The sequence below is a fragment of the Ambystoma mexicanum genome, chromosome 6q (assembly GCF_040938575.1).
Source record: "Ambystoma mexicanum isolate Mex_15411 chromosome 6q, UKY_AmexF1_1, whole genome shotgun sequence".
Lineage (NCBI taxonomy): Eukaryota > Metazoa > Chordata > Amphibia > Caudata > Ambystomatidae > Ambystoma > Ambystoma mexicanum.
The window spans coordinates 1,110,420,125-1,110,447,129 of record NC_090937.1 but is presented as its reverse complement, the minus strand read 5'-3'; positions in this window follow the sequence as shown (position 1 = coordinate 1,110,447,129).

Genomic DNA, 27,005 nt, shown 5'->3' with positions numbered 1-27,005 from the left:
ACAGATCCTGGCTACTCGGTGAGTCTCATTACATGCATGATTATGTGGGGAATGTGATTTGGCAATGACCTGGCAGGAAGGGGGGGGGGTGTGCGTACGTAGCAATGGCATTCCACATCATACGTTTCTCGTCCACATACAGGTGATGCTGGATATCCACTGAAGAGATGGCTCCTCACACCAGTCCGGAACCCACGGGACCAGCATGAGGAGGACTACAACCATGCCCACTCACGTACCCGTGTAGTCATTGAACAGGCATTCGGCCTACTGAAGACTCGTTTCCGCTGCCTCAGCAGGTCTGGCGGGGCACTCCTGTACCGCCATGAGAAGGTTGCAAAGATGGTCATGGCATGTGTCATGCTCCACAACATGTGCGTACGTAGAAATGTGCCCATGCCCCCTGACGCAGAACTGCAAGCACCTGATGATGGTCATGATGAGGGTGGGGATGTGGCAGCACCTCAAGGAGTCTGCGAGGCACCGGAGGCCCGTGACATTCGTCAGCATCTCATTGATGTATGCTTCTAGCACTCACGCCTGGTGGCTGATACATGGACACGGGACTCGTGGCACTGTGCGTGTCTGGGACATGCACAACATGGACTGTACGCCTATGATGGCCTAGTACACAGAAATCAATGTCCACACATCTCATTGGTTGATCGTGCACTTTTTATGGCATATGTGATGTCATGTTGAACACCCTATCGACCCGCCACCCAAGTGAGCCCAACACACCCCCTCCACCCTCCTACCTCCCCCACGAACCCCAGTGTCCAAAGATGCTCATTGTCAGTGGGCTGTTGCTATTGCAAGCCCCCTCTGCGGGTATCAGGGGCACCCCTGCCTGTGGAGCGCAGGTTCCTTCCAGATCTACGTTGGGGGCTGCCCTGGACGGAACTTGCAACGGATGATGTGTCTGCCTGCTCACGTCCATGCATGTCCCTAAGGGTTTGCGAGAGCTCAGTGAGCACACGGCGCACTGCGGCAAGTTCGGCACATACGTCTTTGGACGTCGCATGCAGTTCCCCCCTCAGGCTCTCGGTGCTTCTCTCCATTTGGACTCTCAGGCTCTCGGTGCTACTCTCCATTTGTGCCCTCAGCGTCTCTGTGCCTCTCTCCATTTCTGCCCTAAGTGTCTCAGTTGATGTTTCTATGTCTGCCTTAGTGCCCCCACATTCATCGGCATGGTCCTTGAGGAGCGTGGCCATTTGCTGCTGTTGCACGATTAACTGGTCGAGGGACTGTTGCCTCTGCTGGGCCATGCCCATTTGCGGGGGTGTCACAGAGGGGCTGTTGTCCTCATGTTGCCTTGCCACAGGGCTTGGGGGGGATGGCCAGTCGTTGTCTTGTGGGTGCCCCTGCGTGGTATCCTCATGTTGTACGGGATGGGACAGACAGGGGGATTGGGACAGGTCATGGATGGATCTGACTTCGACATCCCCGTTTTCTGTGTCGGAGCATGCTGCCATCAATGGGGTGTCACCTATGGTGCTGCTGCCACCAGAGGCAGTGCCTTCTGTGGCATCCATTGGGGGGACCTGTGGTGGTGGTGTTGTGGGCATGCTGGCTGCTGGGGTGCCTGTTGATGTTCCCTCCTCTGTGCTGCCACCTGATTTGTGCTGCTGCCGTGTCTTGATGCGTGCAGCTGAGGTGGAGGGTCTCTGGCCGTTGGTCTTGGCCCTCTTTGCAGGTGTGCTGGTAGGGGTGTCCTGTAGCTCGTCGTTTGGATCGGACCCTGTGGTGGAGTAAAGGAGGGCGAGGGTTAATGATGGGTCTGTGGGAATTGGAATGGCATTGTATCACATGCTCTGGGGTGGTACCTGAGGGTGATTTGGGTCGGGTCCTTGGAGGTGTTTTGATTTGTGTGTGGAGTGAGGGTGCAGTTGTTTGGCAGCCTGCAGTTATGGTGTGCCTGCTGCACGTGTAGTGCGTGTATTAGGGGTTTTTAATTATTTATGTATTTATTGTGGGTTTTAACGTGCGCTATCAGGCCGATGTGTGTGGCCGTTCTCCTGGACATGTGTTTCTGTTGCACTATGTGGACGCATGGTACTTCACATGGATGGACTGTGTGGATTTGGCATTGTTTTATCTGGTACACCTACCTGAATCTTCGGATGTCTGCACTCCTTTCTCCATCCCTCCGACTCCCTCTATGCTCTCCATTCCGATGGTGGAGGCACAGATTTCTTCCCAGGGGGTCAACTTGATGGGTGATTCAGGACCTCCCCCGGTGGCTGTGGCAATGTTGCGGTTGGCAGAGAGTATGCTGCGGACGCGTATCCGCAGGTCGTCCCATCGCTTGCGGCATTGCTGTGGGGTGCGGGGTGCGGTCCCCACCGCACTTACCCGCTGTGCCACCAGAGCCCATATGGTCTTCTTGTTTGCAAGTGCCGTTCTGGTCATTTGCGTGGAGAAGACGACGGCAGCATTCTCCTGGAGGGTCTCTGTTAGCACGGTGAGTTCCTCGCGGGAGAAGTGGACCTGCCGCTTGCGGTCGCACGCTTTCTTCGCTACTTTTCCCATTTGTCTTGGTTTCGCTAGGGTGGGTGACGGGTTGGGGTGTGTTTCAGGGTAGTGATTTTAGTGGTTGTGTGGTTTTAGTGGTTTTATAGGTGTACGCCGGGATGTTTCCCGTTCCGGGCCCATGTTTTTACTTCCGTTTCCGTATATTTCCGGTCACCGTACTTTCCGGTAGGCGCACACTGCGGTGACCGCTAAGAGGGGTGGCGGTATTGCACCTAGGGCGCCGTACGGCGGCGGTGTGAGCCGTTTTGGGGTCATTTCCGCCATCGTGGACTTTGCACTTCCGCCGTGGCGTGGTGCTCGTGCCCGATGGGTCGGAATGGGCCGCACTTTGCTCCTTCGTGCAATGGCGGAAACGCTATTTACGCTGTGGCGCTCCGGTCAGTCGCTTTCCGCAAGGGTCGTAATGAGGGCCATGGTATCCTAGCGACTGCCAGTGCCGAGATAGGAATCTATTGTGTTTGGGATCAAGCCCAGGATATCCCCAGATGGGAAGCCATTTGTAATAAGGGCGCAGTTCTGTCACTGGGCATAGTAGCCAATCCCAAGGTAGTAACGTGGCTCCAGTGGGGTCTAGTGGTGAGTCATCCTCATAGGTTCGATGGAGGATGAGCGACTTAGTATTCAGTTCAGCTGCTGCAAGCCTTTCCAATTTAACATGAGATGGAGCAGCCGAATCTGAGTACCAATATAGTTTCCGATTTGGGGCAGTGAAGCCCCCTCTCTCATATGGTAAAGTCATGTGTACCCTTTTTTCACGGACTGCGCCGGCATGCCATAGGAAATGTGCACAGGCCTTGTGTAACGTGTCAAAGTATTGTTTTCCCGGCAAGACCGGTACGTTCGCGAAAATGTAGAGAAGCTTAGGGACCAGAACCATTTTCACCAAGGACAGTTTCCTAGCCAATGTGAGAGGAAGGGGGCGCCATCTCATTATTTTGGATTCAACATGTTGTGCGACAGCCGCGTACTTATCAGTCAGCAAGGTAGATATAGACAGAGACACCTGGACCCCTAAATACCAAATTCCCCCCTGGCGTCCACCGGACGGGGTATTCGCATGTGGTTTGTTGGGTTGTTCTAGTAAGCGGGAATATCTCAGATTTGGTGTAGTTGATTGTGAAGCCGGAGAAGGTGCCTACCCTGATCACGTCCCTTAATATGGGGTCCAGGTTTATGGATGGGTCTCTGACGTATAACAATACGTCGTCCGCATATAGCAATATTATCACAGGGGTATCCATCAGGCATATTCCCTTACTGGCATGCCCTGCTCTGATACAGTCCGCCATTGGTTAGATGACCAATGCGAAAAGGATGGGAGAGAACGGGCAGCCTTGCCGGGTGCCCCTGTGCAGAGCGAAGGATGCTGAGGTTTGGGAGTTGACCAGTACTCTCGCTGTGGGGCCTGTGTATAATAGTTTAATATATGCAATCATGCTCGGCCCCACGCCCAATTGCCCCAGGACCTCCCACATGTACTGCCATAAGACCATGTCAAAGACCTTTTGGGCATCCAGCAATTACCTCTGCTGGTCAAGCAGAAGCCGATCCCTGTGGAAGAGGTCAATGGAACCCCTCTTTCCTCTGGACCAATTGTAAGAGAGACCATCCCTCTCCACCATCCCTCTCCAGGTCAGATTGGGTGAGCATCAAGAACTAATGGTGTTCGACATCATTAAGGCAGCCCATTTCCCGATCATCCTCGGAATACCATGGTTACGCAGATATAATCCTCATATAGATTGGGCCTCCAATAGGTTGAGTTTCAATTCACAGTATTGCTGCAACAACTATATGGGCACTCTTGATACGGAAGTCTCAGTTCGGAGGTCTGAGACCCAGCCAAAGAAGACGGTCTCTTCCGTACCCCTACAATATCAGGACTTCTCTGAAGCATTGGAGGACTCTTACCTCCCCACAGGGGCAAAGATTGTGCCATAGAACTGGTTCCTGACGCCATCGTACCCTTTGGGCGTATGTACCTCCTCTCTCTGCCGGAACGAAAGGCTTTAAGGGAATACCTGGATATCAACATGCAGAACGGTCTCATACAAGATTTTAGATCATCAGGGGGAGCTTCCATCTTCTTCATTCCTAAGAAGGACACAGCAGAACTCAGGCTGTGCGTAGATTATCACGGGCTGAATGGAGTAACAACTCGAGACTGATAACCGATGCCCCTTATTCGAGACATACTGGAGGCGGTAAAAGGGGCTAACGTCTTCACCAAGCTGGACCTCAGGGGGGCCTACCATCACCTGAGGATAAGGAGGAGAGATGAATGGAAGACGGCATTCAGGACCCCTTTGGGTTTGTTTGAATATAGAGTGATGCCGTTTGGGCTGGTAAACGCCCCAGCGATCTTTCAACGGTTTATAGATAAGATCTTTGCAGATCTGCTATACCCGTCAGTAGTCGTGTACTTAGACGACATTCTGGTGTTCTCTTCATCCCTATCGGAGCACCGAGAGCATGTGAGGGAAGTGCTCCACCGTCTAGAAGAGAATCAGTTGCTAGTCAAACCTGAAAAGTGGCAATTTGAAGTTACCTCAGTTTCCTACCGGGCTACATCCTGTTGAAGGATGGCATACGCATGGACCCAGCAAAGGCAGTGTTGCACTGGAGAGAACCACAGAACGTCAAGGATGTGCAGAGGTTCTTAGGGTTGGCGAACCTTATACATGCTTCCTCCCGAACTTCTCGAACATCATACTGCCCATCACAGCCTTACTTAAGAAGGGGATGAAGTTTGAGATCGACCAGAAGGCCCGAGAGTCCTTTCAACTCCTCATGACACTGTTTACCACAGCTCCGGTACTAGTCTAGCCTGATCAAGAGCAGCAGTTCATTGTGGAGACGGACGCATCCGGTGGGGCTCTGGGCACAGTACTATTACAGAAGACCAATGATGGTACGTAACACCAGGTGGCTTACTACTCTAGTATATTGACCTCTAGCAAACGCAAGTACTCTGTCCTGGAGAAACAGGTGTGTGGAGAATGGCGACACTTACTCCAAGGAGCAACCCATAAGTTCCTGGTACGCACTGACCATCGGAATCTGCGTGTCCTCCAACAGATGGAATGCACCAACTCTCATCACACCAGATGGGCGTATTTCTTTTCACAAATCGACTTCCAAATAACCTACATACCAGGTTCCGAGAACACGGTGGCAGACGCTCTGTCCAGAAGTCATGGGGATGACACCGGGGCTTATCAAGGCAAGGAACTACTTCTCCCCGGCTGAAGATCGCCTCTGCAGTACCTGCCTTCTTGCAAGAACTCTTGGAGGGTAATGCTTGACACCAACCTTCCCCAGACCTCCAACAACAGTGTGACGTGAGGGATGGACTCTACTACCATGGTAATGCCTTGTACCTCCCAACAGAATCCCTCAGGTTATCTCCTGGTGTCACGACACTCCCCTGTCAGGTCATACGGGGGTCAAGAAGACACAAGATCTTGCAAGCAGACGCTTCTGGTGGCCTTCTATGAGGAAGGACATTTCATGCTATGTTCTCTCGGGTCCTATATGCACTGCTAACAAACCGACAACAGGTAAACCACTGTAACGCTCACGTGGTATCCACGGGGACGTCACTCAGCCTGTTCTGACCTCTTACGACCTCAAACCCTTCCCAGGAGTCTACTCGACTGGAGGCTGGGCCTGAAGCACAGGATTAGTAGAGTTTAACTCCCTATTGTCTCTGTGTGCTTGAACCCCTTCTTCCCCGGGGTCCAACCCTTCCCTTTGGTCCACAGCTCACATTGTTTTCTTGGAAAGTGTGCTCTGCGTCCTGCTTTCAGCGCAGGGGCGCGTTGATTGATTCAGGCTTGTTGCTGCCTAGTTACTTTACTGTCAAGAATCAGACAGGTAAGTTTAATGAGTCTTTTGAACAGTTCTCCAACTTCGTTCCTTTCCTTCCTTAGATGATGGCCGGCGTCCAGGGATGGCGACGTGCTGCTGAGATAAGTAGCGCTGAAGGTTAGTGAGAGCGCGATGCGCGATGCAACCTTTCATATTTGTATTGAACTGAGTTCTTTTTCTGTGTCTTTTAGGTGCCGCGACGTTTTCAGCGTGGATGCCGGTTATGAAGAAGAAATGCGGTGAGTAAGCGCGGTATGTGGCGCCTCTAGATGTTTCCACGCTAACCTGGAGTGTCTTTTCCCTCTTGCAGATGGATGAGAAGTTCCGGAGACAGAGTTCCCCCAGAGCGGCTGGGATTCAGGTAAGCATTTGAAGCTTGTACAGTCTTTAAAAATAAGCGAAGATTTGCTGAATGCTTACTAATGCCTTTTTTCTGTTCTTTTCCCTTTTCCTTAGGAAGCGGCGTGCCGGGATGGGAATGACACCACCGAAGATGCCCGCACAACAGAAGAAGCGATGAATGATGGGCAGAAGCGCCGCAAGGTAAGGCTGTTCCTAACAGTGTTCTTGTTCTTGGAGGACCTGAGCGCAGAAGAAAGATGCAGGCCTACTGGAGACCGATCCGAACACGGTGAGTGTCACGCTGCAGGTGCAGAAAACACAAAGCATGTTTCTCAGCCTGGGCGTGGCTTAAATAGTCTCTGGGTATCCCAGGTGTCTCTGGGCTGAACCACACCCAAAAGACTAGACTGCACATGCAGTTCTGGGAACCGAAATATGTGGGGGCATCCATCTTGTCCCCATCAATACACTACAAGTCCAATCTCCAATGTTATCCTATGGGAGTGAATGAGTCTGGTGCCACAAGTGCCAAGTCTGACTCCAAGTGGGACTTTGGAGGGATGGAGAGGCCCTTGAGGGCCATGTAGGGGATCGTGGCCTGGCTCCAGCCTGACATCTTGGAGGGCTGGGGACATGAGGGGCAGGAATCATGACAACCAGTGATACTTTTGCAACAACACGCCTTGCCTACTGGTCCCTGGGAGCATATTTCCACAGATTTAATTGTCGGCCTCCCCAGATCCAGTGGGACGACAACCATCATGGTAACCATAGACTTCTACAGCAAGTTGGCCCACTTTTCTGCACTCCCTCGCCTTCCTTCTGCTCCTGAGACCGCAGTGGTATTCCTGCGAGATATTGTTAGACTGCCTGGCCTGCCCAGGACCTTGGTATCAGACAGAGGCACCCAATTCACAAACACGTTTTCGGCTTCTCTGTGCCAACAGTTGGGAATAGAACAAGCCCTCTCACCTGGGTACCATCCGCAGAGCAATGGGCAGACTGAGAGACTCAATGCCAGTCTAGAGCAATATCTCAGGTGCTTTTGCAACAAGGAACAAGATGATTGGGCGTTGCTGCTTCCCCAAGTAGAATTTGCCTACAATAACGCTGTTCACACCTCAGCGAACATGAGCCCGTTCTACTGCACTTATAGTTATCATCCACAACATCTTCCTTGGACAGGCTTAAGGTCTACCAGCACGCCAGCTATCAAAAGCCTCCTGACGAATCTGAAGAGAACCCAGGCTGAAGCAGTAAAGTCATTAGAGGCTAGCCGGCAAGGATATAAGAAGTGGGCTGACCTCAAGAGGAAGCCTAATCCGGAATGGAAGCCAGGATGTCTTGTGTGGTTCTCTACCAAGTTCCTTCCTAGATGGGTTCATCCGGGTAAGTTTGCTCCCAAATACATCAGTCCTTTTCCTATCCCATCACGGATCAACCCGGTGGCCTTCAACTGTGCTTACCTGAGAGCCTTCGCATAGTACATCCAACGTTCCACACATCTTTGCTCAAGGAACACAAGGAAGACCCTTACCAGAGAAGAGCTCCAAGAGTGACTACAGGGAAGCCTCAAGAACCCGAGGAATACGAGGTATCCTATCTGGTAGACTCCAGGTACCGGAGAGGTGCTGTCCAGTATCTCGTGCACTGAAAGTGGTACTCAGTGGCTGAACGGACCTGGGAACCTAGAGGTCACTTCCACGCTCTAAGGCTAATAAATAGGTTCCACAGACTCCATCCTGGTAAGCCGGGGGACCCCCTGACGGGAAGGGGGTCTACTGTCAGGTTTTGAATTTGGAAATTATGGCAGAAGGGGAAGTACTAGCAGCCACGGCCGGCAACACAGGATATGGTCTAGTCCTCACCTAGTATGGCCACCTAATGTTCATCTACGCTCCGTTCCCAGAGGATGGTGCGTTGTATCCGTCATTTTCCAGTTGGACTACGCTGCTGTGTGTTTTCACAGTTCCAACTTTGGATCTAGTGCTCCTGTTCACTCCTTGTCTTCCTTCCTCTGCCCTTTCACTCTAGCTTTCCTTCGGTTCCGGTGATCAGCACCCGCTCTCTCTTCCGAGCTGTTTTCTCCGCGTACTTCCTTACACAGTCTGATTCTGTCTTCTTTGCAACAGTGGCTCCCCCCACCGTGGCAAGTCTTTCTTGCTATTATCCTTTGCTTTGACCTTTCTTCAGCTTTTTACCAAAGTGTTTCAACTGTTCTAAATCTATCTTTCCTATCTGCTGTTTCGGCGTATCTCGCATTCACTCATTTGTTTCCGGATTTGTTCTTTCCCTGCCTATTTGCGGTCGCAGCAAGTATTCTGGCTCGGCCTTGATCAGACAACAGCATTTGTGTCTCTTTCCATACCTTTTCTCCTTCCCATTACGTGCAGCTGAGTTTGCATCTTCCTTTCAGCCAGTCCTCTGTTTTGCTTTCTGCACGGCTATTCTACTCCTTTACGTTCGCAAGGGTACGGTGAGTCTCTATTCTGTATCTTACACCGAGTACCCCTCCAGCTCCAGGACCTACAGTGGCCAGAACTTTTGTGCTGTTCCTACAGTCCTGCAAGCTTATCAACCTGAACATTTATACAACTTGAACCATATACCAGCCTTAACCATCCATATATTCAAACCACCATCAAGGAACATCTTCCAGGGTTTTTTGGCGCCCTGTGGCTTTGTCCCTGGTTTAGGGGTTTGGCTCCTTAGAATCAAAGATTTGGTACCTATACCGGTCAAGGTGGCCTCCGAGGGAGTTAGACCCTATCTACACGAAAAGAAGGACAAGAAATTCAAGGAGAAGAGAGATCCTGATGTCAAGAAGACTAGAAGAAAGAAGCAAGCAAATCCCAGAGACAGCTCTTCCGAAGGTCACAGTGAGGAGGAGGTTCGGGAGGGGTCACCATTGTCTGACACTGAGATGCCAGGAGATAGCGATGAGTTAGCCCAGTGGAAGTGATAACCCTGGGTCGTTCCGACAGGCACATGGACAATTAAGTGACCAAAAGGATTTAAAGTACAAGAGCAAAAGTAGTACAATTCCTCTTGTATGGGATGCCAATTTGGGGAAACTTGGAAATAACATTGCCAAAAGACTTTGAAGAAGAGACAAAAGGGCAAAAAGCTGTACTATTCCCTTACGTGAAGTCTCAATTTGGAGAAAACTTAAACACGCATTGCCATGAGCCAATCTATATGTAGAAAGAAGTTGATAAATAGAACTTCAACAAAACCCCATGTATGTGATACCAGTATGGGGGAAGTTGGAACACGTTTTACTGAAGCTAAACTTAACCAGTGAAGAAGTGCAAGTGTGTGATACTTTAAAAAAGAAAGTGAACACAGCAGACAAACCTGATACAAGAGGTACATCAGATAGTAAACCTTTTTTTGGAAGAGATACCTGGCAGGAGAGTATACCAGGGGATCTGCAAAGACCAAGAGGGGGATATTCCTGGCAGGAGAATAAACCGGGATATCTATCCAGTTAAGGAATTCTTGGCAGGAGAGTATACCAGGCAATCCAGTGCTGTGTTGAAAAGGAATTTTGTAATATGAAGTCTTCATTGAAAGAAAATATTTTGCTTTGCCATCCTAAAGATGATAAAAGACTCAGTATAATCAACCTATATTATGGAAAGAACATTTGCTTTGAAATCTTGAGGTGAATACCAGTGGGAAAAATATTTTCATTGCCTTTGATCCTTTGATGGAACTTTGGTGAAACCGAGTATTTCAAATACTTTTTCTTGAACCAGTTCAAGTGAAGGGAAGCTACACTCTGGAGACAAGAATTGCTTTGATGAAAGTGTAAACATATATATATATATATATATATATATATATATATATATATACATATATATATATATATATATATATATATATATATATACATTTTGCACAATTTGGTTGAAGTGAGAACAGAAATTCAATTGTAACTTTTTATTTTGTATGTTAGTGTGAGGTGTCAGATGTATTTTGGACACAAGTGCAACTTGCTTTAGTTCTAGTTTCATATGCAGGGACATCCTCTTTTGGTTAGGGCAAGATAGGCCTTTTTCCAAACCCATTTTCTTTTAATAAACATGGATTATGTTGAGAACATTGCAACTTTGTGTCCGCCTCTCATTGCTGACCCTTCACACACCCCAGATGATGAGAATATCATATGTGTGTCTTGTACATGGTGGCATGTTTTAACCATGTACGTGTTCAGACTTTGATACAAATCCTTTCTTGGAGACTCTGATAAAGTACCTTGCTGGAGCCCATGGTATGGGATTGGGGTGACAGTGGGGTCCAGGAATTGCAATCTGTGCCATGATGCAGGCTCCGGAATAGTTATACAGCATGTCCCCCATACTCCCTATCCCATCCTTTACCTTTTATATATGCCAAATCCTGTTTAATTTGACTCTTTGCTACCTTAAGAAATGTCATTCCTATGAGGGAAACAGAAGGAAATGGGAGGTGAAGTCAACATCCCATGCAACTGTGGACTTATGTTTGATGAGAGTCAGAGGTTTGTTAGTGATGCTTGCAGCATAATCCACAGTCTCGGACTCATGCAGCCGCGCACATCACAGAACACAAAGTTCTTACAGGCAGGTAAAGTAGCAGATACACCAACCCGCCTGAACAGCCACAGAAATAGCAGCTGCTCATACACTAGTTTCAAGATAGCAGCCGCTATCACCTGTGCACTTTGTAACACCTTTGTAATTTGCGATCACCTGTGCACTTTGTTTATTTTGTATCTAATACAGAGGTTGTTTTAAAAATCCATCATGTATTACAGATAATAAAATGTATTTACAGCATGTAATATTTTTACTTCAAAACTACTTTTGATAAATTATACTGTAGCTCTAAAGTGAAATGTTCTGGCCTTTCACAAAAACAACCTTTAACTTATGGATGCGTTCTGCAGTACCTGTATTTTCATGTACTGTTTCTTGACACATCAATTGTGTGCGAAGTTTATATGAACCACTAGTCCTCTACTCCCAAAAACCCCTTTCGTGTAGTCAGTCTAGACCATGGCTGGATTTGATCAATCTGCTCCCAGGCCAATTACATTGGTAATCCTAAACAAAAATAACAGGCTATTGCATCTCTCTTTTCCTGAATTGGAAATCCCAGCACCCTGTTCAAGTTAGTTTTTAGGGAAATGCATTAAGCTTAATCAAAGCAGGTGTAGACCTTGCGCTTTCATGAAGCATACGTAGGTTGAAAAATATTTACATTCATTATGGCAAGTTGAATGTCATCACCACAACACTGCATTTAGTCTGTTTTATAACTTGTGAGTAACCTAATATCACTGCAGATTCTATGAACCTTTGCCACATTTTTTTCACTGAATGCATTTTTGCCAAATTTGCACTTTTTTGGGCAAAATGTGGGAGGAGACCACCCAATAACTCTAACCCCACAGCCATATATACACTCAACGATTGTATCCAAATATACCCTAACCCCACTTACCATTTGCATTTTGCCACTGTAAAAAAGTACAAATAAAATGAGCGAAAATGCATTAGGCAAAGAAAATGCAAAGGTTCATAGAATCCATTAGAATACTTCTATTCATTACTTTTATTATATTTTGTATTCACAATTATTAAAGGAAAAATAAAGGCAACTCATTTGACTACTGTGAGAAACATGAAGGTGTCTCTGTAGCTAGGCCCCGGGGATCTTTCATCCAGGTGGCCAGGACACGACCATCACTATTGGATCCAGTTCCTGGGGGTGGACCAGTGTGGGAGGATCACCTGGATGGGGCGTCCTCAGTGAGTGGGAGTAAGACACTGACGGGTGAGATGCGGTATACCCCTTCCTTCAACACCTTTTCCCCATCCTACCACGTAGGACATGCAAAACCACTGCCCCCCTTTTTCGACACAATCACTTTTAAGCGAACAATAGCACAAGTATCTTGCAGCAGATGTCAATGGTACATGGGGCAAGCCTACGCCGATAAGCAGAAGCGAGGGAAGCTCCTGTGACCGTGGTACCAGCCTTTCCAGTGAAGCTGAAAGCCAAGCAGTTCATCACAACCAGTGAGTCGAGGGGAGAGACGATAAGAACTGGGCTGTGTTGAATGAGAATAACAAAGTGGCAAGTTTGACCAAAATTTCAATGGACTGTAAAAAGTGTTATGGGGAGACCAGCTGCTGAGAGAAAACGGCACCACATGGGTGCTTCAACCTTCATACAGCATTCATTGTTCAATAAACACCCTTGAACTCTGATCACTTGTGCCTGTCTTACTTGTTGCCACCATGAGTTCCATAAATATGGTGTCAGTAGTGGGATATGATGCAATTGTTAATAGTTGTAGAACCCCATTACATGTAGAGAATCCAAATAAAGATTTCCATGCCCTATCCTCAGAAGTCTTGGAATCCAAAAACAAACCCTATCAAACCTCTATTCCCCTCAACGGTGAGAAATCGATGGAGAGCACAACCTCTCCCCTCCAGTCCTTAGAACAGAAAATGGGAGTCCATTTCTTCCTCGTGACCTCTCAAGCTATTTGTCCAGACCGAAAAACAATAGAGGGAAATGCTATTATCTTCCTACATCCATGAAAGAGATAAAATCGTGATATCCCTGGTCTTATGGATGGGCTACTCTACAACCTATAGCATCTATGTGGTACCTGTCAAAAGGCAGGGAATAGAGATGTTTCCCCTTATAATATGTTGAAATGAGCCAAAATTGACTGTACGCAACTTTTTTTGAAATCTTGGGGAAAATGCCATCTCGTGAATAATCCAAAAGAGGTATTAAAAACCCTTGTACTGACAATAAAGCCCCAGAACCCCATAATTACTATTAAAAGGGGCAGTAGAGGACAAGCAAGGGAGAGAGAACGAGATGCACCCAAGCAAGAGAACATACAGAAAACCCTATATTGACCCGGCGGTTCATAATCTTGAGAATTATAACACCCTAGAAAGAAATGTTGGCCCCCTGAATAACAGCAGAAGCGGGTCAATATCTAAGATTTTTCTAGAAGAGTTAGAAACCTCTCAGTTTGAACAGTGTCTATTCTGTGGGGAGTGGGGCCACACTATGGAGTTGATGGATGCTCAGGAAAGGGTTAAAGATCACAGCAGGGACAATCCCAATAATATGCTGGAAGGATATGGCCAACAGTCTATGTGTTCCCTGGTGGAATTTCCCCATGAAACCCCCCTGTCCAACCAGCATAGGGGAAGGGCATGTGAGAAGCCTGAAGGTATTATCCCAGGTAGAGAACAGGAATCCCTGATCCAGGTGGCCAGGAAATGGCCATCGCTGTTGCATCCAGTTCCTGGGGGTGGACCAGTGCGGGGAGGATGACCTGGGCAGGGGAGGCCGGGGTTATGCTTGGGAGGATATCCAAGGTTAGGCGCGGTACTGTACCGAGGAGGAAGAAGAGGACGAGATCCCTGAGGCCTTCATAGGTTACAATACATCTGCCTCTTCCCCCCCATTAAATCTCCCCTACCCAGATCCAATAAACTCTCCATACACAACCCATCCTCTACGATCTCTAACCCACTTGCATCTCACTCAAACAACCCAGGACATTCCTTTGCACATTCCTCTAGTTATTTTGTACCGAACACCCAGTCTACTTGGACAGAACACTACTATTCCCACAATCCCCTATGTTCTGTTCTCCATTCCAGTTAATCTAGTCCATTTCACAAACCTTCCCTATCCCGTCCCTTAAGATACTCTGATACTCCAAACCCTCCCCTTTCCAATGCAAAGACTATAATTCCCGAGAATACCTTATCCCCATCCTTCCACGCAGAACATGTAGAAACCCTACCACTCCCCTTTTCCGACACCAACATTTTTCCCCGATGTAGAAAACAATGGACTTAGAGCAAGAGAGCACAGTACGAGCAAGCCGAGCACGACAGACAGCACGACGGCACAGCTAAGCAGGCGCAGCAGTTCAAGAGAAGGAGACAGGCGGCAGGAATCGAGAGGGTGGCGAGGAGAGAAGTGACCTTGCCCTTTTTGTCCCAGATCCGTGGAACCTTCATGGAAGAGAACTTAAGACGGCGCACAATAGCGCAAGTGTCTTGGGGCAGATATCAACGGTACACGGGGCAAGTCTATGCCGATAAGCAGGAGTGAGGGAAGCTCCTGTGACTGTGGTACCGGCCTTGACTCCAGGTAAAGCCGAAAGTCAAGCGGTTCATCACAGTCTGTGAGTCTGTCAGGATCGGCCAGAAACACTCATTGCCTTTTTTTTTTTTTTTTGTGTGTTTGTTCCAAAATGGAACTTTACAGAATTGCGTTCCTTCATTTCCGCAAGTCCTCAGGGGCCTATGCGCAGGGTTTTCAGTGTTTTTTGGATGATCTTTACCAAGGCGATTTGCCACATTGTTCGATCTCCTCCAATCAGTCTTAGCCACCATTGGTCCGCGTCAAAGTGTTCATTTGCGAGTAGGTGGTCAAGGTAAGCTGATCTTATCGCTTGGTTTTTTGGGCAGACCATTAGTAGATGGCGAATTGTTTCCTTTTCGGCACCACAGAATCGGCATTCGCTTGTTTCGGAGATACCTCGAATGTGGCGAATCTCGTTTGTTTCGATTAAGTTCAGTCTTATCCTGAGTAGGTAGTTTCTGGAAGCCCTATTAGGGAATTTTTTGATGTACCTCTGGAGCTCATTTACTTTGCACTGGGTATGAGGAAGATGAGGCAGAAGTTTGTTTGCTGTGGCATCTGCTATGGTGATTGACCAGTCCAGATTTTTAAGTTTTTCGGTCACTCTGACCGGGTTTGATGACAGGTCAGCTTCTGTACAAGCTACTGAATCCAGTAAAACTAGATTTTCGGTTTTCCATTTTGTCAGCATTTTCACTGTGTCCATTTTCATCTCCTCGCCAATCATTGTGTAGATGTTTTGTTTATCTTGGGCGATGCACTTGCGATAAAGCAGGACCAAGTTGATATTTACCGTGCCTGCTAAAGAGAGGAGGCTCAATTCTCGTCGAATCGCTGGCATTGAGGTTGAATTTGGCAAGCACAACACTTTTCTCCAAAAATGCCCTTCCAGCTTTGTCCAGAGTTTTTTTGGAATTTGGGGCATTGCTTCGGCTCCGTACGTAATCGATGGTACTACTTTTTTCTTATAGAATTCAATTACCGGGATTGTTGAGAGTTTTCCGAATTTGAAGTCTATGGCTTTACCTTGTGCTGCTAGTTTTCTGATTTTTATTTTCATGCTTTCTTGCATTGCACTTTCTGTGCGGGAACTGTCGAGGGTCACGCCCAGGTACTTGAACTCTTTTCTTCTTTCAATCTCTGTATCTTCTAGATACCATTTGAATTTGTCCGATCTTTTCGATGTTGATTCTAGAACTAGTATTTTTGTTTTTTCTTTGTTGATTTGCAGATTGTTTTTCACTATATAGTGTAACAGATTTGTCAGTTGTCTCTGTAGGCCTATTTGGGTCTGGTCGAACAGAGCAAGGTCGTCGGCGTACATAAGGCGGCTAATTTGTACCTTGGCCAGTTTTGGCGGAAAGGTTTTTGTAAAATCTTCTGTTGCACTGTAGTCTCCCATATATGCGAGAAATAACTCCGGAGCGAGAGGACAACCTTGTTTGACCCCCCTACTTGTGGGGATTTCTGCTGAAACTTGACCTTGCGGGGTTAATAGTACTCTCAGAGTGGTGTTTGTATGCAGGGCCTTCAGTGGTAGAAGGATCTCCTTTGGACATTTCCATCCTTCAAGTTTTGACCAAAGTCGTGACCTGTCTACCAGGTCAAAGGCCTGGGAAAGGTCAACGAAGGCCACAAAAGATCTTGGTTTTCCTTCAAGGACCTTGCTTTTTAAAAGGCTGATGACCAGAATGTTCACTGCTGTGCCAACATTTTTTTTGAAGCCAGTTTGGAATTGGTCGTGGCATGGTGCAAGTTTGGTCCAAGTTTGCAGCCTTTTCAGCAGTAAGGCTCCGAAGACCTTTCCAATGCAGTCTAGGAGGGCGATTGGCCGAAAATTCGTGGGGGCACACACATCCCCCTTTTTGTAGATCGGAACGATGGTTGCCTTGGTCCAGGATGGAGGAATGGATTTAGATTTTGCACATCTCTTGAAGATCGTTTTTAGTAGTTTTGACCACTCAGCCGGATTTTTTTTAAGGTCCATATTGGAAATCCCATCCGGGCCAACCGCTCGTGAGTTTTTTAGTTTTTTTAGAGTCTCGAAGATTTCTTCTTGGTCATCGAAACATAGCCAGCTCGAGGGGTCATTTTCTCTAGGCTCACCATCCTCCTTTGTTGCAGATTCAAAGAGCTTTGAAAAGTGGTCGATCCATTTCTGCTCCCCCATTGAATTGATGATGGAGTTTTTTTTTGATAATGTCGTGGTTTTTATGAGGGACCAAAATTCTCTTGCTTTGTTGCCACAAATCGCCTTCAGTACTTTCTCTGAATCTTGTTGGTAGAGATTTGTGCGGTGGTTCTTGACCCAATTTCTGTAGTTTCTTGAGGCTTCTGCTAGTTTTGACGCCTGGTCGCTCGACTGTGTTTGCTTCAGTTGCCTCTTGATTTTTCGAAATTCACGTCTTTTTTGGGCTAACTGGGCATCATATGTATGTTTATGGCTAGTGTCTGTAGTTTGGGCTGACTTTTTTGTAGAGAATTACACGAGCAGAGGCACATAGTCAGGATCTGGGTTTTCTTCCGACGTACCCCCTTCGGAGTATCTTTGTGTGAGCTTCCTTACTGCCGATGTTGAGAGTTTTAGCCGATTTCCCTGGTTATTTACTTCAATGCCAAGTGGTTCGTCGCTGGTTCTGCTGAAGTTGGTTGACCACGTTGTTATTAATTAGTTGTGGTCACTGTTTGTTGTCTTGCGCACCTTGAAGGTTGTTACGGTGTCCAAAAAGGGACGGGAGACGTAGGTGTAGTCAATTGTTGCTCGCGACACTCCCTGTACCCAGGTCGGCAAACGGTCTTTCTCTGAAAAGACTGTGTTGAGGTTTAACATATGCCGTGAGGTCATCAGTTTGCACCAAAGTTTTCCTCTTTGAGTTGCTTTAGTCGAATCAGAGTTTTTTCCCTCTTTTAAGAGGGGGCTTTTGAGGGAGATGTTAAGGTCTCCACAGATTATGAAGGACGAGACTTGGCGATTTGACTGAATTTCGTCGATTATTTCTTCCATCATGTGGGTGAAGTTTTGTGTGTTTAAAGCTGCCGGATTTCAGTAGGTATTCAAGATCGCTATTTCTGAACTTGGGGTCCTTTCACAGCCTTCAAGATCGATGAGAACTGCCAGTATGGATTGGTTTGACAGCAAGGTTTCTTTCATTTTTAAACCTACACAATCTTTTCATGCCATGAGTAATCCGGATGATGGACGGCCTAAAAGGCCTTTTTTTGCAGGTGCCAGGACTACGTCGTAGCCGTCCAGGATTGGTTTGTCGACGAGCCATGTTTCTTGAAGACAAATTACGTCGAATGATGCCAAATCGGCGTCGTTTCAAGTCGTCAAGTGGGTGTGTCCACGAGTGTTCCAGGAGCAAAGTGTTAGATCTGTGGGGAATTTGTCGGCTGGCAAGGTGTCGTTCTCGGCGCTCTGCCAACCTTCAAGTTGCTATTTATTCAAGTTTTTTGCGAGTACTTTTGGCAGCCAGGACTAGATTCCCTGCGGGTTGTCATTTAGTTGTTGGGTTACTGGTTGTTTTGTAGGGGGTAAGTTGCTTGTTTGCGGCGCCTTAGGCGTACCTTTTTTTGACGGTTCGTTATTCGCTGAATTCCGTTGGTTATTTTGAGAGTTTAGGTCCCTGTTTGTCCCGCTTCTTGGGTTCCTTTCGGTTCTTCTTCCAAGGTCCGCCTGCTCCTGGGACGGTTTCTCAGTGACCAGGTGGTCCTTTATCCTGTTACTCGCAGTGGCTTTGCCTTTTGTCGTCCTTAAGTCGTTTTCCTGGGATTCTCTCTGTTCTTTAGGTTTCGTCAGGTTTCCGAGCACCTTAAAGCCAAGTTTAGATAAGTCCTCTGCTTCGTTGGTTATTAGCATCTGTATTTTCTTTGAAGGGATGTGCAAGATTGTTTTTGCTCTATGGTTAGAATGATAAGGATCCACTAGTTTCAGGTCCTCCGATTTAATCTGGCGAAGTGCTGGGATGAAGCCAAAGAGGTTTAGCACACCTTTTCTGTTAAGAATTATTTTGTCACGATTTTCTGACAGATTGCCTTCTATGTCACCCGGCAGTATCTCTGGCAGAACCTTGCAAAACTCACGTCACATTCGGATTCCCGTTACATCCACACTAATTTCAGGACGCATACAGCTTCATTGCCATGGCGATTGTGGCGTACCCGCCACAAGCGTAACGCTATTGCGTTCCACAGGGGAGGAGTCGAGCGGAAACAAGGCCGCGCTCACCCGCTATAATCCCTTCCGGGTTGCCGCACTCGTTGCTTCTGATTCTGATTCAAGACTAGTTTGTGTGTTCCTTGCTCTTGTTCTTGACCCCCCTTTTGCCCTCTTTTGCCTGGTTTGATCTCCTCCTGGCCCACGACCCAGGACTGTCCTCTGACCTGCATTTTGGATACGTCTTACCTCTTGTTGATTACACGGTGCTGAATCCGGACCGTCCAACGACCTGCCTCCTTTTCTGGATTATACCTACATTGCCCGCACGCTGCTTGACCTCGGATTGTTCAACCACCTGCCTCTTCTTTTAGGACATTATCTGTATTGCTCACCCACTGCCTACCCGGAACGTCCAACGACCTACCTCTTTGGACATCATCTGCATCTGCCACACAACGTCAACTGGGAAGCGGCTCCCAATCCGCTACGGCTGATTGGTCAGCTGTGTTTGCTTGCCTCCACTACTGCCTAGAGTGGACCTACACCATCCCATTCTTGGCGCCTGGACTAGATACTGTGAACGTTGGCGCATAAGGCGATAGGCGTCCTCGTTTCGTCGGCATAGTACATTTGACTAGAGATTATTTCCGCATAGGCGTCCTCTTGTCGGCGAGGTGTTAGGGTTAGGTTGGATGGTGTACAAGTTCCTCGGTAGTATTCTCACCATAGACCCCAGTGGTAAGTGTACTACATTCCATCTCCTCTTTTCTTCTTGCTTCTTGCTGTTCAATGTTCTTGTTTAGTTCTGATATTCATGGTCTTGTATAGTTCTTGGGGACTACCTTGTTTGAACTCAGGTCTTTTCATTTAGGCAGTCATCAGTATTGGAGTTTCCAACCCAAGTCTAACAACAGTATTGGAGTTTCCAACCCAAGGCTAAGAACAGTATTGGAGTTTCCAACCCGAGACTAACAACGGTGTCTGAACTTGCCAAACTACGGATGCAGTGATCTCCATCTTTCGGCTAATTGATCCCTTTGTAGTTTTGATTATAAATACAAAGGGGTACATTGGTAGGAAGAACTCTACAGCAACGCTTCCAGTTCTTCTACCGGATTATTCTCAGGACCAGCAGCCTGACAGAGTCGAGGGGAGAGCTGATAAGAACCGGGCTGTGTTCAATGAGAATCGCAAAGTGACAGGTTTGAACCAAGTGCAATGGACTGTAAAAGGTGTTAAGGGGAGACCAGCTGCTGAGGGAAACCGGCACCATGTGGGTGCTAACTCGAGAGACTCTGGTTGATCCACATCTGAGCGAAACTACAGGTAGAGGTGATCCATGCGTGAAAAGTTGTCACCCCGAAGATTGACCAAAGTAAAAGCCAGAAGGAAAAGCAAAAGTGAATAGTGAAAGAGAAGGGTCTGAACCCGACCGAGAGAGATCCGGCTGAGTTTGAGATGGGTCAGTGCCCAGAAGAGGGGGACCCAGGGGTAAAGCCATCACCCTACATGAAACTTTGGTAAACAATTGAGAAGGGTCAGTGCCCAGAAGAGGGGGACGCAGGGGTGAATCCATCACCCAGCGAATATTGGAAACAAACTTTCATTTGTTAAAGGAACTTTGTTTTTGTTAGTTGTAGGCCTTAGGTCCTCGAAGACAAGAGCATTTCAAGGAAACGAGACTTGGCCATTGATGGTCCTGAGAGTTGCCATTAGAACTGTCATCTCGTGATGGAGAAGCCCGAGACTGTACTGTGCTCCAAGATCCCACCTTACTCTGTGCTCAAAAAGTGGGGAAGGGAGACCCAGGCTACCGCATCCTGACATATTATTTGAGAACACTTCTTTCTTTTCTTGAGAACTATCCCACACCCTTTTTGTATTAGTTGTAAGGTTTCACAATAGGTTTCTTAGTATAGGCCCTTTTATTTGACACAACGCCACTAGGACTGCCTTATTTTTCATTTGATGGTTGACGCTTGCTCCCATCTTAGATTTAGGTTTAGATTAGGCATTTTTCCAACCTGCATAAAGCATTAATTGTTTAACAAACACCCTTGTACTGTGATAACTTGTGTCTGTCCTTCTTGTTTCCAGCATGAGTTCCTTACACCAGTGAGGGGGGATCTGATCGGTGAGACGCAGTATCCCCCTTCTTTCAACACCTTTTCCCCATTCTATCATGTAGGACATGCAAAACCACTGCCCTCCTCCTTTTCAACATGAACACTTTTGCATGACACACCAGAGAACGGACTAAGACCAAAGCTGTTTACCTGACATGTCTCAATACAAGAGTCAGGCAAAGTCAGGCAATTGATCAGAATCACAAACAGCTGACAGCCTTTTCGGTTCCCCACAGGGAAGAGCAACAGAGCACAGTACGAGCAAGACAGACCGCATGACGGGACCCAGCAGTTCAAGAGCAGGAGAAACGCAGCAAATATCGAGAGGCTGACGAGGAGAGACACAACCTTACCCTTTTGTGACAAAACCCAGTAAACCCTATGCTGAAAGAAATGTAAGACCGAGGACAATAGCCCAAGTGTGCTGCAACAGGGTTCCTAGACATAAAATCGAAATCAATAAAATCGAAAGTCAAAATGTCGAAAAAATAATCTCGAAAAAAAAAAAGTCGAATTTTTTTTTAATACGTTTTTTATTCGAAATGGGGGGGTTCCCCCCCCAGCCCCCCTTTTTTTCTATTTTTTTTTTATTTTACCCCTTTTTTTTACTTACCAAACCCAAAAAAAAAATATAAATAATAAAAAAACAAATTCGACTTTTTTTTTTTCGACATTATTGATTCGACTTTTTTGTCATTCGACTTTATTTTTTCGATATTATGACTGGATACCCTGCAACAGATGTCAATGGTACACGGAGCATATCGACGCCAATAAGCCGGAGCGAGGGAGACTTCTGGGTTTGTGATACCGGCCTTGACTCCAGTAAAGAAGAAATCCAAGCGGTTCATCATAGCCGGTGAGTCGAGGGGAGAACTGATAAGAACCGGGCTGTGGTGAATGAAAGTGGCAAAGTGAGAAAGATACCAGAACTGTAGAATTGTAAAGGGCATTCCAGCTGCAGAAGGGGAACGGCAACACATGGGTGCTGCTCCGAGAAACCCTGGTCGATCCCCATCTGACTAAAACTAAAGAAACCAGAAGGCCATAGGAGAGCCGCAAAGATAGGTCAAAGCGGTCATACAGGAGGTCAAGCAAAATCCCCGTACAGTCGAAAGCCTTTGATCTACGAACTATAAAAAAAAAAGCAAGGGAGGTGAAACTCACCACATGAGAAAGCAAGGGAAATGAATCCTGTCAACAATGAAAGTGAATGTGAAGGTGAAGTTGGCAAGTGTGAACCCAGAAGAGGGAGACAGACGGAAAAGGGGCAAGCCTAAAGTCCCAAGAAACAGTGTGTTGACAAGAGTGAACCCTGCCGAGGGATGTCCACTGGAACTGTTTATAAATACATTAAGATTTCTAAGTGAGGCTGAAGTTAAAGAGGGGTTAGCGCCGGGAAGAAGGGGACGCAGGGGTGAAGAATCCTCACCCTAAGTAAAACAAGGCAAAACAAACTTTCATTTTGTTGAAGGAACTCTTGTTTGGTGAGTGAATACGTCAGGCCTTTGAAGGCAAGAGACTTTCAAGAGAAATTAGACTTGGGCATCGACAGTCCTGATAGCTGTAAGTGGAACTGTCGACTCGTGCTGGGAAAGCTTGAGTGTGTACTGTGCTCCAAGATCCCATCTTACCCTGTGCTCAAAATGTGGGGAAGGCAAATCCAAGCTACCGCACCCTGACATATTATTTGTGAACACTTCTTTCTTTTCTTGAAAACCATCTCACACTCTTTTTGTATTAGTTGTGAGGTTTGGCAATAGTTTTCTTAGTATAGGCCCTTTTTATTTGACACAACGCCACTAGGACTGCCTTATTTTCATTTGATGGTCGACGCTTGCTCCCATCTTAGAGTTAGGTTTACATTAGGCATTTTTCCAACCAGCATTCAGTTTAATAAACACCCTTGAGCAGTGATCACTTGTGTTTGTCTTTACTGGGGCCACCATGAGTTCCTCACACTACTCATTTGACAACTCATTTGACTCCTTTTTAATATGTACTTTTGTAATATAATTTCATGTGGGATCACTGTTTAACACATTTATATTTTAGATCTTATCTAGATATGTGAAATTGACTTATGAAATTCTGAGCAGTATAGGAAACAGTGAAGATGTGCCTTCATTTCAAAGAAATCGCCCGAAAGAATTTGTCACACACACTAGAAAGAGGTAAAGCTGCAGCCTTGACAAAGAAGATGTTAATGGGCCTCATTACAACCCTGGCATTATGGGGTTAACTGTGCTGGTAGAGCTGCCGGCACTGTTAACCCCATAACGCCTCATTACAAGGTCCGCTCGCGGGACCCGCTCAGGACGCCTGGTTTTACCAGACGGTCTGAGCGGGTCCTGCGAGTGGCCCAGCATGCTAACAACGGGCCCGTCATTAACGGGCCCGTTTTAGCATGCTCCCCATTCCCATTGAGCCCTATGTGGGCTCAAATGGGAATGGGGATGTACTGGTTCCGGGTTCCCTGAATGGGGAAATACCTGGCCCCCTAGGTCGAAATGGCCTAGTATTTCCCCGTTCACGGAACCCAGACCCGAGCTTGGGGGCAGCCATGCCCTTATTAAGGGCATGGCTACCTCCAAACTCGTAATGAGGCCCAATGTCGTGGACAATCAAAATGGAACTTTTTGTGTAAAAAGCGAATCAGGAAAAGAAAAACCGAACATGTGAATTTAGGAATTGGCAGATCACCATCCTGCATTTGTATTGATTGGCAAACGTGGCTTTTACCTGGTAAGTATATGTGCTGTATTTTAAAACATATACCTGACTGGGAAAAGTGTCCTTTAATTTTTTTCTCAGAATCCATTATTTTTTTGGACAGTCAATCTTTCCCTGTAAGTGCAGATGATAAAAAAGATGAAGTGGACGACTTGCCAATCTCAGACTAAAAATCTGTGGAATGGTGCATGAACTTTCCATCACGTAGCACACAAAGAACTGTATTAATTAATACATGTGCAAAAAGAAAACATATTTTAGATAAGATTTATCTACTCAAAGATGAAAAATACCTACTAGAACTAAATGAGAAATTGGTTGTTCGTGAATGTGATATGCAGACAAACATTTCAGAAGAGAAAGGCATTCCAATGATTGAAACACCTAAGAAAGAAAAATCTGATGCAGCAGGATAGAGTGCACGGCTTCCTAAACAGCGGTATAAAAAACCTAAACAATTATCCTCTCAGAGATTTGGATTAAAAGCAGAACAGCTTAAGGAAGATGACTGGGCTTCAGTTGAAGTCACACCATTTCAAATTGTGGGTAAAGATCAGAAGGCTGTGGGTACACATGCCAGCCCAAGAGGTGATGAGACATGCCTTACTATTAATGGAATTTAATTGAACAACACTGACAAGGAAGCTATTCAGTCTGTAGCTGGTGACATTATAACATAATGACCATCTGCCAGTATCTGGTTTCCTAGAAACTTCTGTCATTGGAAGGTTTGGTGGATACACTCAATTTGGTCAAGAGTGCTGACGAACACAGTGCATTAGCAGATGTGGTCCAGATTCACCACCAGGGGGCACATTGAATTGTGTTATGTAGTTTAGGAGAAACATTCACTCATTGCCAACATCGTCACTCCAAAAGACACTTGAAAAACAACTAATTAAATTAAAAAGGCCATTAATTAAAGGGGAGCATTGAAAATTAGGAAGAAAGGTGTAATGCAAAACTTTTGCAAGAGTAAGTAAATGTTTAGGCAGTTCAGGCCCCTGAACATATGACATCAAACTGTGAAAGGGTAATAGGCTGACAACATTCAAAACATTGCTGGCATCATATTACAGTTATTTATTTTAAGTATTTAATAATGTGCAGGGCTCAGCAAGGGCAGTGGAGTGCAGAGTACCATTAAGCAATATAAAATAAAAGATGGCATGTGTATCAACAAGATTTATCCTAAAGAAGACGGAGACCGATTTTTACAACCATTCCAGATATTGTTAGCGCAACAGGCCTCATATAATGCATACTAAATTGAGGTCAGTAAAGCAGAAGCACTATAATGGAGGGAGTTTCATGTACTTCTCTGGAAAGAGCAGATAACAAGTTGCAGAACCCGTCACTCAGCAACCGGTCTTGACAGGGCTGACCTGCATATGCCGGAGGTGTCATGGGGGCTCTGTACATAGATAGAGAAGCAATCAGGTGCTGCAAGGGCCCATCTTTAACACAGTGGGAAAGCACTCCATAGCAGCCCCAACTAGGGAAACTAGCCAGAGAAAGTACAGCAGTAAATGTTTGCCTGCGCCAATCAAAACCACCGGACCTCAGATTTAAGAGCAATGGGAAATAGTCTGTTGACAGGGAAGCAACTATTTTCAATTCTAGAAACTGACCTCTGCCCCTGGGAGACCCAAAGGTCCTCTCGTCTAAAGGGAACTAGCCTGTTCACAGGGAAGTATTCGAGAATAAAACCCCTAACCCAAGGAGACTCAAAGGTCATCTTCTCTAATGAGAACTAGTCTGTTCACAATGAAGCAGCTATTTCCCATTCGAGAAACTGGACCCCCCAACCCAAGAAGAACCAGAGGTCCTCTCGTCTAATGGGAACCAACCTGTTCACAGGGAAGCAGCTATTTCCCATTCAAGAAACAAACCTCTAACCCAAGGAGACTGAGAGGTCCTCTTCTCTAATGTGAACTAGCCTGTTCACAATGAAGCAGAAACAGACCTCCAACCTGGGGAGACCAAAAGGTCCACTCATCTAATGGGAACTATCCCACTTTCAGTGAAGAAGCTATTCCCTATTCAATAAATGGTCCTCCAACCTGGAGAGACCGAAAGGTCCTCCTGTACAATGGGAATTTGCCTGCTCACATTAAAGAAGCTATTTCCAATTCGAACAACAGACCCTTAACCCTGGAAGAGCTAGAGTGAAGCAGAATTAAAAAACAGAGGTTGGATCGAGGGAAATCCCCTGTGCCCAAGAAACTGAGGAGTCCAAAAATTTGATAAATTACTGTTTTTATTAATTCAAAAGAAGGGATAGGCACACAGATTTCTGCCACTTCCAAATGCACTCTCGAATCATTATAGGCTTGTAGAGAGTTTTTGTTCCACCTTTATATCACAATCAAAAAGTTACATTTCTGGACAATGGGCGAGCTGGGATTGGGAGAACAGTATAGCCAGACTTACATACTATAGGGGAAAGATGATCTGATTGGCCTGGCCATATCATGTAGCTCCACCTGGCACTACCCACAGGAAGCCAGAGTGAGCCTTCTAAACTTGGGAAATCTACCAGCATGTGAGCCCACTAATGGGTAGAGAGAATGGCTTCAGGGTCCCGCCTATTTGCCACCAATTTTACCACCTCTCTGACTACTCTGGCCCTCAGCAAGGACATTCTAGCGTCCAGCTTCATGCTGTATCACATTTTTGCATCTTTTGTCTTCATTTTCATTTTGATGGGAACAACAGTTTCTGCCTGCCTCGGACAAATGGGCCTTATTCCCCAGGTTCAGATCACGTGTGTAGGGACTGCAGAATTGAGCTCACTGCTTGCATTTATGAAGAATTTCAGCTCCCAGCCCTTGCAGGTGTTTTATCTTTTCTTTTGACTAGAAACACTCTCTCCCAGCGTCCTTGATAATGTTGGGCACAGCGACTGCACTGCTAAGGTTGGGCACTGCGACTGCACTGCCAGCTCTGCTTTGCGTTTCTCAGGGAAATAAGTGTGTGGGACCCCTCTCTGTGTTTTGAGCCTTTCCAGTGTCTTCAATTCATTTCAATGCAACTGTGGCTTCCATTTTTATGTT